At 40.2% G+C, this 14,847-nt stretch overlaps 1 protein-coding gene across 2 annotated transcripts in view; it reads right to left on the bottom strand.

The window, feature by feature from the left end:
• The window catches only part of LOC126184610 (constitutive coactivator of peroxisome proliferator-activated receptor gamma-like), a 521,164-nt gene that overhangs the window by 303,877 nt on the left and 202,440 nt on the right, over positions 1-14,847 (bottom strand). The window lies entirely within an intron of this gene.

Genomic DNA, 14,847 nt, shown 5'->3' with positions numbered 1-14,847 from the left:
TTTGAATTGTATATTGTCAGTTTCCATCCATGAATACTCTGATTGCTGAATATGATTTATATTTAGTAAATCAGAAAATTTATGGACACTAAATGTGATGAACATCTTCAAAGTAGGTATATTGAGACCAGTATCAGAAGAGTATATGATTACCCTCAACACCAATACAGTCATATGACTAATGCTGTGACTTACAGTGACTGCCATGCTAGTAGAGCTGATTTATGCCAATATTTTGATTATACGGACTGAAGGAATACACTTAAGAGTTAAGAGGGTAATCTGGCACTCCATACATCATGTATGGTTGTGTGTTTCCTGATAAGATGGAGCCCTCACTTATCCTGTCAATAGGATATCTTGATTAACCTATGGAGTCATGAGCCATGCCTCAAATTTATCAGTGGATGTGTATCACTTGATGCCCAAAAAATTGTGCATTGATGCCATTTAATAAGTCAGTTACCTTGGCTGTCTACTCTCTACTTATCACTGCAGAAACTTCAAAACACTCGATTTTAAACATGTCGCAATTGGCACAACACTACTGTAGTAATAAAAGACTGAACTTGTGTGTGAATTGTTTTGCCCCCTCCCTCCCCAGCCATTACTGTATTTGTGACTCCTTAATTTTATAGAAACCAGTCAACTACAGGTTTATTGCTCTGTGCTCCAATAGTAAAGCCTTTAAGTGGGAAGATGGTTACATCATTTCTATGGTATGTTGCCAGTGCTGACCTGACAATTGCTGCTACATTGCCATGCACATGAGACAATACAAAAAGTCAAAGTACTAGATGGTACATTGGAGTAGAACTTTTACATCAGGGCACCCTATTCAGCTTTCTTAAACTAAGATTCTGAATGTGATTACAGATCAAGACATCTGTTTTTACACTGAAAACAATTAGGAGGATTGCCAGGCTACAAAACTAAGTCACCTCTTCCCAGCAACTACAGGTAACCTCATGCCATATCAAAAGTACTCGGGAAGTTTTTCACACGGACAAGTCACATTGTGCTCATATGTGGGTGTTATTGGTTACCATCAAGAAGGAAAACACTGAAAGAAAGAAAAATGACAAGTAATTTACTTCACCAAAGTTGAGAGTGAAATAGTGTGGTGTCGGGAGGTGGTGCGGTGCAGCTGTACACGTAACTTTACCATATTTAGACATTTCAGAGGGGTAACTTGAGCTTTGTTGATGATTCACACTAAAATTAACTCTGTTACTGAAGAGGATGTTGCTGAAATGTGGAAATGAATGGGCATTACTGTTGTCTACAGCAAGTGGCATGAGTAAATGGAACAAATTTTCCAAACAAGGCACATGGTACACACCACTCAGTTTGCATTGTTAAGCATGTATTTTCACTGTCATATAAACATAAATGGAAGTGAGAAATAAAAAAATGCAATTACTCTGTATTGGTCCACTGGAGACCATTGGTTGCCATCAAATTACTTGGAAAATATCCCTGAATAACTTCTTAAATTCAAAGTGTATTCAGGTTCACCCTGTAGACACCTCACATATTAATGTAAGCACTGGAGCACTTGATACTCCTAAACTGTAATTATTACTGAAAACTTAACATTTTGAAACAAATATCCCACAATATTTCAGTAACATGCTACACCAGCTTCATTACTAAACAATCATATTTGGTGCCCTAATTAGATACTCAGATTGTGCAATACTGAAATTGTCATTCGAGACAGTCCCACTTTAAAATGCAGTTCTGTGATTGCACATAGAGATAAAGTTGATGGACATGGGAGATTGTTTCATGATACTTTTGCATGATGGCACAGTATGTCAGAGGGTGTAGAAAGTACTGTATATTGGATCACACTTCAAACCAATTTGTCCAACACATCCTCAACAGGAGACAGGTGAAGAAGTTAATACAAGAAAAGCATGCAAAAGCATGCCTCTAGTAGATTACAAAATGTAAGCATAAAAATCGCACAGTGATTAAGCCCAGTCCTGTTCTGACTGGTCAACTGCTGTCTACAAGGCAGTAAAAGGAGTGATCTCTGATTGTGGGACATATGATCAGCATGTCACAAATTCCTCCAGTCATTATTTCCAATAGATGAATTCTGATGATACCACTGCTTCTTTGTTCAAGCAGCTCATTTGGCATAATGAGGTTGAGCAGACACCATTATAGACCTCCCTAACTCAGAAAAAAAACCTAACCTGACTGAGAAGGTACCAGGAATGGAACCCGGGTAACTGGGCACCAGAGGCAGCAGCACTAACCATTTGGTTACAGAAGTGATATCCATAACATTAAGCACTCTGAAATTGTTGGAATTGCAACTGAATGTGCTGCATAATGATCTGGATGTATTCTGCTCTGTTCAATGTTCTCTCAACAAACAGCACAAGTATATGATCCCTGTAGATTATGGCTTCCCACACAGTGATGCTCAGAGTTGGTTTATGTGACTACTGGATTACCGTATTTACTCGAATCTAAGCCGCACTCGAATCATGAGACTCGAAATAAAGGGAAAAAAAATTTCCCGAATCTAAGCCGCACCTGAAATTTGAGACTCTAAATTCAAGGGGAGAGAAAAGTTTTAGGCCGCACCTCCAAATCGAAACAAAGTTGGTCCATTGTAATATGAGACACAATTTAGGTCGAATGAATGACGATACTGCTACAGTAGTTTGGTTCGAGTCGTAAGCTTAGCAGTTAAGCTTTACTACGTAGCCATTGCTATGCGTCAGGCGCTCCGTCCGTATTTATACGGGTGCCCTTCCTTTTTCACGTGCTTCGTCTGGTTTGAATCGATTGCTTATTTTGCTTTGAGCTGACAAGTGCCGTTTTCTTTGTTATAGGTGTTTGCGTCACTCTTAAGCTGAAAATGCATTACTGCACTGTGTCATGCATTGTTTGTCACATTCTGATAGTGCGTGTTTACGGCCTGTCGCGGCTCACGGCATGGCTTGCTTTTGTGCGCGCTACCGCCGAGTACAATTAAAAAAAAAGTGAGGAATCGTCTCATTAGCGAAACAATGGCAAGAGACTGCTATTTGTTGTTACTTACACTGTTGCTTTCTTTGATAATGATCAACAAGAATCAAATAATAGACTGCGTATGATAGAACATGTTCTGAACGAGAGTTAGGCGAAAATTTTTCTCCGTTTGAAAATCTTTGCGGCCACTTCTTTATTACATCAAATTCTGCACAGAAATTAGTCATCTTAGATTTAAAAATCTAGTCACTTGCCGTGCTTCATTTCTGACTGTATCGCTGTTAGGCATAAGAATAATACGAATATAAACATGACATGACATACGTATATTCTTCCGCGTTTGCTGTTGTCTCACTCTAGTTTTGTAGTTTATTAGGCAGACAGGATTTAAATGAGAGAGCAGCAAACATGAAAGAATACATGGCAAAATGTTTATATCCGTATTATTCTTATGGTGAAGAGAATACTGTATGTGATTCAGATTTCATCAGGTTCCTATTAGCAACCATCTCTTCTCACAGATAGGAAAAAATTCAGAACGTAGAGTTGGCCATATTGACAAACATCCCAAACAGTCTTGCCAGTCAGATTTTCGTAGTACACTGAAATTGTGCTACATTCGAAGATGAACAATACGGAATTTGTATTTACTTCGTTGGATAATGTATGAAAATGCAGTGGTCGAAACTCGCGGCGGAGAAAAAAAAAAAAAAAAACTCGTCTTCCACTTTTTTTAATTTATTTACTGACGCAGAGGTTTTGGCGCCAGTATTTATCTTTGTGCCTACAGAGCATGCGTGCGTAGCGCTACATATATTCGACAGCAGAAGTTAGTTGTGGCGGCATGTACCAACATTTTTCATAACTTCCGCTTGCTTTGCACTCGATTCTAAGCCGCAGGCGGTTTTTTGGATTACGAAAACCAGAAAAAAAAGTGCGGCTTAGATTCGAGTAAATACGGTAATTCCATTGTCTGTTTGCTCTCCAAGTTGAAGCCATGCTTGCAAACACAGTTGGGCAAAATTTATTTGAATAATGAATAAATATAGTAAATATTTTATGAAACTGGATAGATAAAAAAATCTACTCACCAAGCAGTACCAAGAGAATGCACATATAAAAGATATACATATGCAAGCTTCCAGAGCCTCCGCCTCCTCCTCCTTCTCCTGGCAGAAGGGTTGCTTCAACCCTTCTGCCAGGAGAAGTGAAGGGGTGAATTAAAAGAACTAGTGAGGTTTAGGAAAAATGTTTAGAGTTTGGAAAAGTCACCCAGAACCCTGGGTCAAGGGTGACTGACCAGAGATAAGGAACAGAGCAGCAGCTTGCCCAACATGTAGAAAAAATGTAGTTAATGTAGATCAGTAGGAAAGACAATCCTGTAATGCCTAAGTACAAAATTAGTGGTGTGATGAATGGCAGTCATGTTGATTAAATATCTTGGTGACATGAAATGAAACAAGGCTATAAGGACGGTAGTAGGGAAGGTGAATGGTAAATTTTGGTATATTGGGAGAGTTATAGGAAAGTACAGCTCATCTGTAATGGAGACTACACACAGTATGCTAGTATGACCCAGTCTTGAGTACTTTAGGATCCACATCATGTCATATTAAAGGAAAACATCAATGTAATGCAGAGGTGTGCTGCTAGATTTCTTACTGGTTAGTTTGATCAATATGCAAGTATTATGGAAATGACTCCAAACTCAATTGGAATTCCTGGAGGCATGATGCCATTCCTCTCATGAAATACTATTGAGAAAATGTAGAGAACCAGCTTTTTGCCACTGAATGCACAATGATTCTACTGCCAACAACAGACATTTTATGGGAAATTTGAGAGTGGAACAGGAAAGTGAATGCGTAGTAGTGGTACGAAGTACACTCCATCATGCACTGTATGGTGGTTTGTACAGTCTGTATATGTAGATATGAATGTGGCATAATCATAGGTGTAAACTGCATTGCCCTTGCCAACTGAGCAACATAAAAAATTGTATGCTGATTACCACACTCCTATAATTGGATAACTACATGTATGTTATCAGCAAATGTCTTTAATATGTGCTAAAAAAGGACAAATACAAGATGTCACCGAAAAATTACATGTACCTGTTAGCAGTTTATCAATAAAATAAAAATCCTATTTGGTGGCTTATGTCAGGTTAAGTTACAGCATCTATTAAATTGCAAGTCAAGTCAATAACAAGAAAGAAGCAAGCTACTACATTTCATTAAAAATGTATTACCAGGGTGAATATCTGACTGCAGAAGACTTTAATTCTGAATATGAAAGTAGCTGTGAATTTTAATGGTCATTGATGGACAATGTTACAGATACTTAAGGACATGGGCATAAGGTATTTTAAAATGTCTGAAGCACTTGAGAACAGCAGCGATCTTGTGGCTGCAAGGAGCAATGAGAGAGACCCAAAATAGTGGGGCATAGAGTTCATTACAGCAACACTGTGTGAGTACCAGAAGCATGCAAGGTCAATGATAAGGAAAGTAAGCAATGACCTTTCACTCCACCTTCAGGCCACAAGTGGCTCATCAGGACCATCCGGCCGCTGTATCGTCCTCAGCTGAGGATGAGGATGCGGATAGGAGGAGTGTGTCGTCAGCGCACAGCTCTCCTGATCATAATGATTGGAGCCGCTACTATACGGTTGAGTAGCTCCTCAATTGGCATCATGAGGCTGAGTGCACCCCGAAAAATGGCAACAGCACACGGCACCCTGGATGGTCACTCATCCAAGTGCCGGCCACGCCCGACAGTGCTTAACTTTGGTGATCTGACGGGAACTGGTAAGCAATGAACTTGGTGGTCTGCAAATTCTATTAGGGAAAGGTAGTTGTATTATTGACACTCGTGTAGGATCAGCAGATATGGGCTTTATTCTTCTGAGCAAACTTATATTTAAGGTCTCTGTGTTAATCCCCAGAACTCTTAAACATAGAGAAATGATGTATAGTGTTACCAAATATCAGCTACTGCCATATTGCCCCCTCCCTCCAGTAGTTCACAAAGTTATTAGAAAGCCAACATATATATGCCATTACAATTTGAACAAGCTGATAAGTACCCAGGAAAAACTGTGTGAGGAAATCAGTATGTTAAAAGCGCATATAATGCAGTCTATGCACACAGTAAATAGACAGCGCCACAATATCTGCATTAGCGCACTGCATGAGACATGCAAATTAATCATGAGAAATTAGCTGGGATTTTAAACTATCAGCATGTAGCAATATTTACAAAATAACGTGATATGAATGTAAACTGACTCATTCCATGTCACTGATTTGTCATGCAAATGATCTATGGAACACACAACTAATCACCTCCAAATCTAAAATGAACGTATTTGTAGCAACATAATAGATACTGCTTACATTACCTAGACAAGTTGCACCTCATTCTGTTTCTCTAATGCATTCATTAAAATTTAGTAGCTGCTAACCCATTTGTAGATACCAAGCTCTTCAAAGAAATGGCAAATCTGTCATCAGCTCATGTACCTACGAAACTGGCAGAAATAATGGCCTTTTTATACAACTTTCCTGCCTCAGAAAAGTATAAAATTTGTTCAGAAATGCGAACGTGACTGAAATGCCAGGAGTACGATATATGTTGATACTTAATGTCATAGTTGAAAAGGTCTATGCAGCTTCCAAGTAATAAGTACCCCACTTAGACAATTGTCTACTAACTTAAACACCTAGTGACTAATCTACTAGAATGAATGATTGTCCACACCAATTGTTTGACAAAGTACTTGCTAAATTGCAGCATCCAGCAAATTTATCAAGTTGATATTATTAATTTAAACTAGCATTCATTTAAGTATATAACTTTCAAAGGATTTATGTTCTCCAGAAGTACTAGCAGTTCATATATTTCCTCTACCACCCTACTGATAGCTGATGTTTAGGTGGATTATGAAATTATTTTTATGAACTAATCAAGCAAAAATCTTCACACCAGTCAACATTTCTGGCACTAGTTAGGGGTTTGCACTCTAAGTTGCATTCCTGCATTATTTAGTTACCTTTGGACAAAATCCATTGGGAATTGGGTCAACTTCATTAGTTACAGCTGTTGAAGGAGCACTCAAAACAATAACAGATTTATTTGTGAATTTTTTATGGAGAGAGAACTCCTCAAGAGCATTCCTTTTCAGAAGCTAACATCCTTCTGTCACGTTTTTGAAGGTATACCATAACTTGTTAAAAAATTTATTTCATAATTTATCATTTATAGCCACATAACATTTACAGATTTTGCATACAGTTTTTTTTTTTCAGTTTCAAATTAGTTACATTTATCTGTTTATACTCGAATACTCTAGTCTGTCATTCATTTCTGCTGACTTCATTAGCATCTCCTATGAGTACAGCACAATAATTTCTTGTCATATTAGAGAATTCTTAGTCACATTCACAGTAACACTTGACACTTGTTACAGGTTTTTTAATGGCAGAAACATGAATATGTTGCTAACATAGCTTGTCAGTAATCTTGACATGTGGCACGCATGACCATAACCAAATAATGTTACCATCTTCTTCTGTAATCATTTTACCACTGCTGAAATTTTTTTTGTTCTGCCTTCACCATAAGCATTTTCAAAACCTTCATCATTTGTGTATTGAAGGGCATCAATATTATTGCACAAAGTGAGATTTCTTTACCAGTTTCTTGGTGTTTATTTCCTTTTAAGAGAGAACCATTTTGTAGAGTGCATCAACTTGTCCATTTAATTTACATAAAAGTTTTGATTATGATCTTCTAGCAATATAGAAATATGTGTTCCTTTTTCAAACATGTACACTTATCCTTCAGATCAATTTCCTTTTTCTTTTAGAGCAAACATATCACTTCAAAATACTGTGATTACTCTCTCCATTTCTTTGATTATGTGTCTAAATTTGCTTTCACTAGTGCACATAAGAAAAGATCATGAATAATCGACAGTTACAAATTTTATGTTTACTTGGAACATATTTCATGGAACTAACAGTGGTAGTTGCCACACTGAACACGTTTTTTTCACTTTCTTGTCACATATCTTGCAGCTGTCTGCGCTCTGATTGAGTTTTACTGGTGCAGGTTGCAGTTAAGATTTTCCCGCATGGTGTCACCTTGTATAACTAGTAACTACTAGTAACTACCAGTAAACTTAAAACCAAAATGTGAACTGAAGCTATTTATTTGTACCTACAGAAATGTCCCTCACAGATGACTTTTAAGATGCCATTGATCAACTACTTCCTCATTTCCACAAATGACCCAAGTCGTCTGCACTTATAAACAGCCTGGATTAGGTGGAACCAGCATAAGAATGAATCCACTCATGATACCATGATCAGGCAAAGAAACACTATAGCCAACACAATATGCATGGCAAAGAGAGATTACGTCAGGGCCCTGGTGCAACAGACAGGTAAGAACTTCCACAGAATCATCTCAAGAGACCAGTACAAAGAACTCAAAAAGCAAACACAGTACCCTACTTCTCCACAGATGTGATTGGAACTTCCATCTAAAAAAAAATCTGCACCCACCAACATCCTTACGGTCTATTTGCAGAAGCTTCTCAACACAGGAACATAAAAAAAGAGCTTCTCCCAACTGGAGTTCAAGGAGAGAAGAGGAAGGCACCTACAGAATCTGGCATGACCAGCTGCATCAAAACCAGGAGGGCATAAACATACGTGTAAGTGAAAGACAATTGGCCTTCTATAGACACTTGATCTGCATGAATACCGAATGACACACAAATGGGATCTTCACGGTGAAAGGTGAGACAAAGGCCACCAAGCACACGAGTAGGACACTGGTAAATTCTTATCTGGAACAAATACACAACACACAGGCCCAGTTCAATTGGTGAGTTCAAAATGGGGTCATGTACCAGGAGATAAATTTTTCAGGAGACATAAGACCATGATGTCATTGAGTTACCATGTAGGAACTGGGCCTCGTAGTAAAACAATGTATGCCATTACAACATTTTAGCCATTGACTGTTGCCGGCCGGAGTGGCAGAGCGGTTCTAGGTTCTACAGTCTGGAACCGTGCGACCACTACGGTTGCAGGTTCGAATCCTGCCTTGGGCATGGATGTGTGTGAAGTCCATAGGTTAGTTAGGTTTAAGTAGTTCTAGGGGACTGATGACCTCAGAAGTTAAGTCCCATAGTGCTCAGAGCCATTGACTGTGGTCTGTAATACACTCCTGGAAATTGAAATAAGAACACCGTGAATTCATTGTCCCAGGAAGGGGAAACTTTCACACATTCCTGGGGTCAGATACATCACATGATCACACTGACAGAACCACAGGCACATAGACACAGGCAACAGAGCATGCACAATGTCTGCACTAGTACAGTGTATATCCACCTTTCGCAGCAATGCAGGCTGCTATTCTCCCATGGAGACGATCGTAGAGATGCTGGATGTAGTCCTGTGGAATGGCTTGCCATGCCATTTCCACCTGGCGCCTCAGTTGGACCAGCGTTCGTGCTGGACGTGCAGACCGTGTGAGACGATGCTTCATCCAGTCCCAAACATGCTCAATGGGGGACAGATCCGGAGATCTTGCTGGCCAGGGTAGTTGACTTACACCTTCTAGAGCACGTTGGGTGGCACGGGATACACGCGGACGTGCATTGTCCTGTTGGAACAGCAAGTTCCCTTGCCGGTCTAGGAATGGTAGAACGATGGGTTCGATGATGGTTTGGATGTACCGTGCACTATTCAGTGTCCCCTCGACGATCACCAGTGGTGTACGGCCAGTGTAGGAGATCGCTCCCCACACCATGATGCCGGGTGTTGGCCCTGTGTGCCTCAGTCGTATGCAGTCCTGATTGTGGCGCTCACCTGCACGGCGCCAAACACGCATACGACCATCATTGGCACCAAGGCAGAAGCGACTCTCATCGCTGAAGACGACACGTCTCCATTCGTCCCTCCATTCACGCCTGTCGCGACACCACTGGAGGCGGGCTGCACGATGTTGGGGCGTGAGCGGAAGACGGCCTAACGGTGTGTGGGACCGTAGCCCAGCTTCATGGAGACGGTTGCGAATGGTCCTCGCCGATACCCCAGGAGCAACAGTGTCCCTAATTTGCTGGGAAGTGGCGGTGCTGTCCCCTACGGCACTGCGTAGGATCCTACGGTCTTGGCGTGCATCCGTGCATCGCTGCGGTCCGGTCCCAGGTCGACGGGCACGTGCACCTTCCGCCGACCACTGGCGACAACATCGATGTACTGTGGAGACCTCATGCCCCACATGTTGAGCAGTTCGGCGGTACGTCCACCCGGCCTCCCGCATGCCCATATACGCCCTCGCTCAAAGTCCGTCAACTGCACATACGGTTCACGTCCACGCTGTCGCGGTATGCCACCAGTGTTAAAGATTGCGATGGAGCTCCGTATGCCACGGCAAACTGGCTGACACTGACGGCGGCGGTGCACAAATGCTGCGCAGCTAGCGCCATTCGACGGCCAACACCGCGGTTCCTGGTGTGTCCGCTGTGCCGTGCGTGTGATCATTGCTTGTACAGCCCTCTCGCAGTGTCCGGAGCAAGTATGGTGGGTCTGACACACCGGTGTCAATGTGTTCTTTTTTCCATTTCCAGGAGTGTAGTTTGAAAGTACTGTAGATGACCACTTTTTGAGGATGGAGGATGAGGAGACTGTCAATTTGTCTGCAGTGAAAATATTGTGCTATGCAAGTTTGTTATTCATATTCGTTATAACAATAAGAGTGTGTGTTATGAGCCTACAGGTTTATTCATAATGTACCCAAAATATGACCACAAACAAAATACAGCAAAGAAGACAATGGTGGGTATCATGATTGTTCTCTCATCTATCCTTCACAGGCTACTGTCAAGATACTGTAGATAATATTGTAAAATGGTTTCTACCCCACTGGTATGTATTATAGAATTTTCTTTATATAGGAATATGGCCCTCTCTATAACTCCATACCCGTCAGCTTCTGTTGATGGCACATGACCCCCTGTTATACCAAATTATGCATACAGATATAAGAATCAGTGGAATTAAGTCTCTGCATTGCACTGTCTTGGGTCATACATTTGAGGATCTTGTTTCACTTGTTCGAATTGAATGGCAGGCTGTGCTAAATTGAACTCCCACAACACTGTTAAGGTTTTCCACCATGTGAATACTTAAGGCCTCCATAAGAACACAATCCCAGAATGATGTGGACAAAACTTAAGTCTTCTCACATATGTGATGTCCCATCTTCAAGCAATGCTCCGCTACTGCAGATTTGAGAGATTGTCCCATGTGTGTATACTGACAGCGTTCTACACAATGTCCTTGTATGGTGGGGTGTGTCTGCCCAGTACAAATTCCCCAAACAGGCATGGGATCTTATATACACCATCTTTTCTAAGGGCAAGATCATCTTCGACGAAACAACAAATTCGTCAATTTTGCTGCTGGGTGAAATGCACTTAATGTAATACGTCTTGACAATTATTTCTGTTCTTGAAGTGTGACAAATGATAGTTACAGTTTTGTAAGTATTGGGCATGACAATACAGTGATAAAACACTAAATACTTTGTCTAGAAACTCATAAACAGATAGTTTTGGAAATATTTTAAATCTAAAGTCAACAAATAAACCTGATCTCTTTGAGGATGCCCATGCGGAAACTTGTCAGTGACAAGGAGACTGTTGCAGCAATGATGATTGCCAAGGTACAAATTGCAGACAAACAACTACAAAGATATATATGTTCAATAAAATACACTGCTAAATATTAAAACTGCAACATTATGAAGGCAGCACACAACTAATATCAATCTGTCACAAGGCCAGGTACACACTTGAATATGCAAATGATTAGCACTTCAGTTCAACCACACAAAGCAGGAGTAATGCTATTTAAATTCTCCAAATTTGAAAATATTAAGCAGTAGATTTCTCATTCAAAAACTGAATTTGAATGTTGGTCATTATGCCTCATGTAAGGAGGAGAAATATCTACTGGCAAGTGTCAGAATTTGAGAGTAGCAAGACTGTGGCACCTTGAGACTGTACTATCAGAGTATATCATTACATTGTGGAAATCTGTATTTATATTCACATGTTTGTAAAGTTTGCTGTGCATTAAGGTAGTTTTGTCATCTGCACACTCGATGTAATGAATATAGTTTTGAAGCATGTGATTGTATGTATCCCTCCTGTGTTCAGTAGGTATTTCAAATTTCCCTGCACTCATTTGTGCCTCAATTCCATGACTGTTTACTGCTGAATGGCACGTTTCCACACTGTTTACAATTTACAAAGTGCACTGACCTAATATGTTCACAAGTGCTGTCATTAGTAATAGTGTCTAAACTACTAAGAAGGCTTTGTGTCATTTCTAAGCATTTCAGAATACTGTTCACAAATTATCACATCACTCTGTAGTGAAGTCAATCCATTTTCCATTTATTTAGTGTTCATCGGTGTAGTCCCCAGTTCGGAGTAAAGTTTGCTGCACTCATTTGGTTATGGTCATTTTCCATTTCATGAGGGCTCAACTATATAGTAATTACTATAAGCTAAGCCAATAGTCCAATCCCTTGATTAGGAATCGGGAGTTCACTAACTTAGAACACAGCCATTGTTGACTGACACCCATGAATCTCACATATTTGACACATCGATGGGACCATGTTTATCCTATGTTATGAAAAAATTGAGCACTACTGACAGTCAAAGTTTAATTACCTCTTCAGTACATTACAACAAATTTCAATCCAGAATAGGTACACAATACTTAAACCACTAGCCTTTCTGGTCACTGATGTAAAAATAATTGACAAATTTCCATAGTAACATTATTTCAAGTAGAATTATACAGAAGACAGTTACTGTAATCATATTAAGGTAACTGTATATAAGCCCAATGAATGAGAAATAATATACAGAGATATATGCAACTATTCACTGACGGATAAAATGGTTATGGTGGTGACTCAGGATTTCAATATCATGGACAAGTCTGAGAGAGAATCAGTTTTGGTAATGATATCCATATAGGTTATTATATGCCTATAGGGAAACTTGTGCTGGCCGGTATGGCAGAGCGGTTGTAGGCACTTCAGTCTGGAACTGCGCGACTGCTACGGTCGCAGGTTCGAATCGTGCCTCAGGCATGGATGTGTGTGATGTCCTTAGGTTAGGTTTAAGTAGAACTACTAGGGGACTCATGACCTCAGATGTTAAGTCCCATAGTGCTCGGAGCCATTTTTGAAACTTGTCATTAAAAAACTGAAAGATAGGATGAATGACCAGTGGACACACAAAATGCAAATCAGGCCACAGGTGGTGCAAATAGAATAAGGAATTAGGGATAGTAAAAGTGCTGTCGCTGTCTGCATGCTTATTTTACTTATCTGCAACATACGCAAATTACTATGTCAAATACAGATACTTTGGTATTTTAAGATGCTACACATGAGTAGCCACGACTTGTTGGTCTTAAAAATGTAAGTTTATAAGACTTCCTGCAACAAGATCGACAGCTGCCCCAAGCGGCTGTGTGTATGTTGTGCTCTTACATTTCACATCGTTTTCATGAGATATACTGAAGCTGCAGCATTTTTCTTTGACGCACTAGTGTAAAAGGGATGTAATATCAGTTAAGGGGAGGTTTACTATCTTTGGCCCGAAAAAGGCATGTTCTTTGAGAATTTTTTTCTTGGTATGTGTTATAGATGTCAATGTCAAATTTGGTCAAAATGTTTATTGATATTTCCTCTACAAACTAGAATTTTTTCGACCGGAAATGTCGACGAGCAAAGGCGAAAGTGCCGTCAGAACGAAACAAAATTTCGATGTAGACATCCACGCACGTATGTCACAGGTCAGCCAGCTCGTCTGAAATCAAAACTGAGTTGACTTTAGCGAAGTATACAAGATTCTTTAGGAGTTGTACCTCGCGTAAGTTATTTGGACAATAGAAAACAAAATGGCGGCCATTTGAAAAAATTGGGTTTTTTCGTCCATTTGCCTACTTCGTCGGCCAAGTAAAAATATAGTTGATGGATTGGAATAAAAGTGGTACAACTCCTAGATAATTTAGTCAGCTTTGTCCAAAACAAAGAATCATGCCAGTCGGTTCAGTAAATTTGAAGTTACCATACCGTGCGATATAAAAGTCACTTCGAGAAAAACACGTTTGAAGTTTTGACTACATATAAATGCAATATTATGCAACTTGTTCAATCTACTATTCCGGGTCCATAAACTAGTCCTTCCTCTTCCTCATAGAGGGCGTTCTGCTTGACCTTGGCCATCCTAGGCTGCTCGAGTGCAGCTAGTACAGCCGGTGAAAAGCAGTTTTCGGCCATTTGAATCCAGTGGTAGCCTGAATGCTTGGCGAACTACATCGAATAGTGTCCCAGGGTGACGTCCATCATTGTCATGATCTTCAGAATTGATGAATACCCTTCATTGAAGCTGCTCACTGCCAGGAAAGTCGCAATCTCCAGTCTTCGCGCCAGAATGCAAGTGCTTGGGGGCTAACTTCCAAACACATGCTGAACGCGTTCAAACTTTCATTTGAATTTTGTGCGTTTCCTCCCAAGCACCGGTAAAATAACTTGTCCTCCAAAAGAAAAAAAACTGGTGTGTGAAAAGGCCGATTTCAGGCAGGTGTATTTTTCATTCAACCGCGAATAACAAACGTTTCAGGGGTGGATTCTAAACACATTTATGGAGCCAAAAATGCTGCTTTTTTTTTTCTTTTGTAAGTGGCACAATCCGTGTAATTCGCACGCCTATTTACTTAAATACATAAGCCGGCTCCCGGCACT

The sequence above is a fragment of the Schistocerca cancellata genome, chromosome 4 (genome assembly GCF_023864275.1).
Source record: "Schistocerca cancellata isolate TAMUIC-IGC-003103 chromosome 4, iqSchCanc2.1, whole genome shotgun sequence".
Classification (NCBI taxonomy): domain Eukaryota; kingdom Metazoa; phylum Arthropoda; class Insecta; order Orthoptera; family Acrididae; genus Schistocerca; species Schistocerca cancellata.
This window is presented reverse-complemented; position numbering and strand designations above follow the sequence as displayed.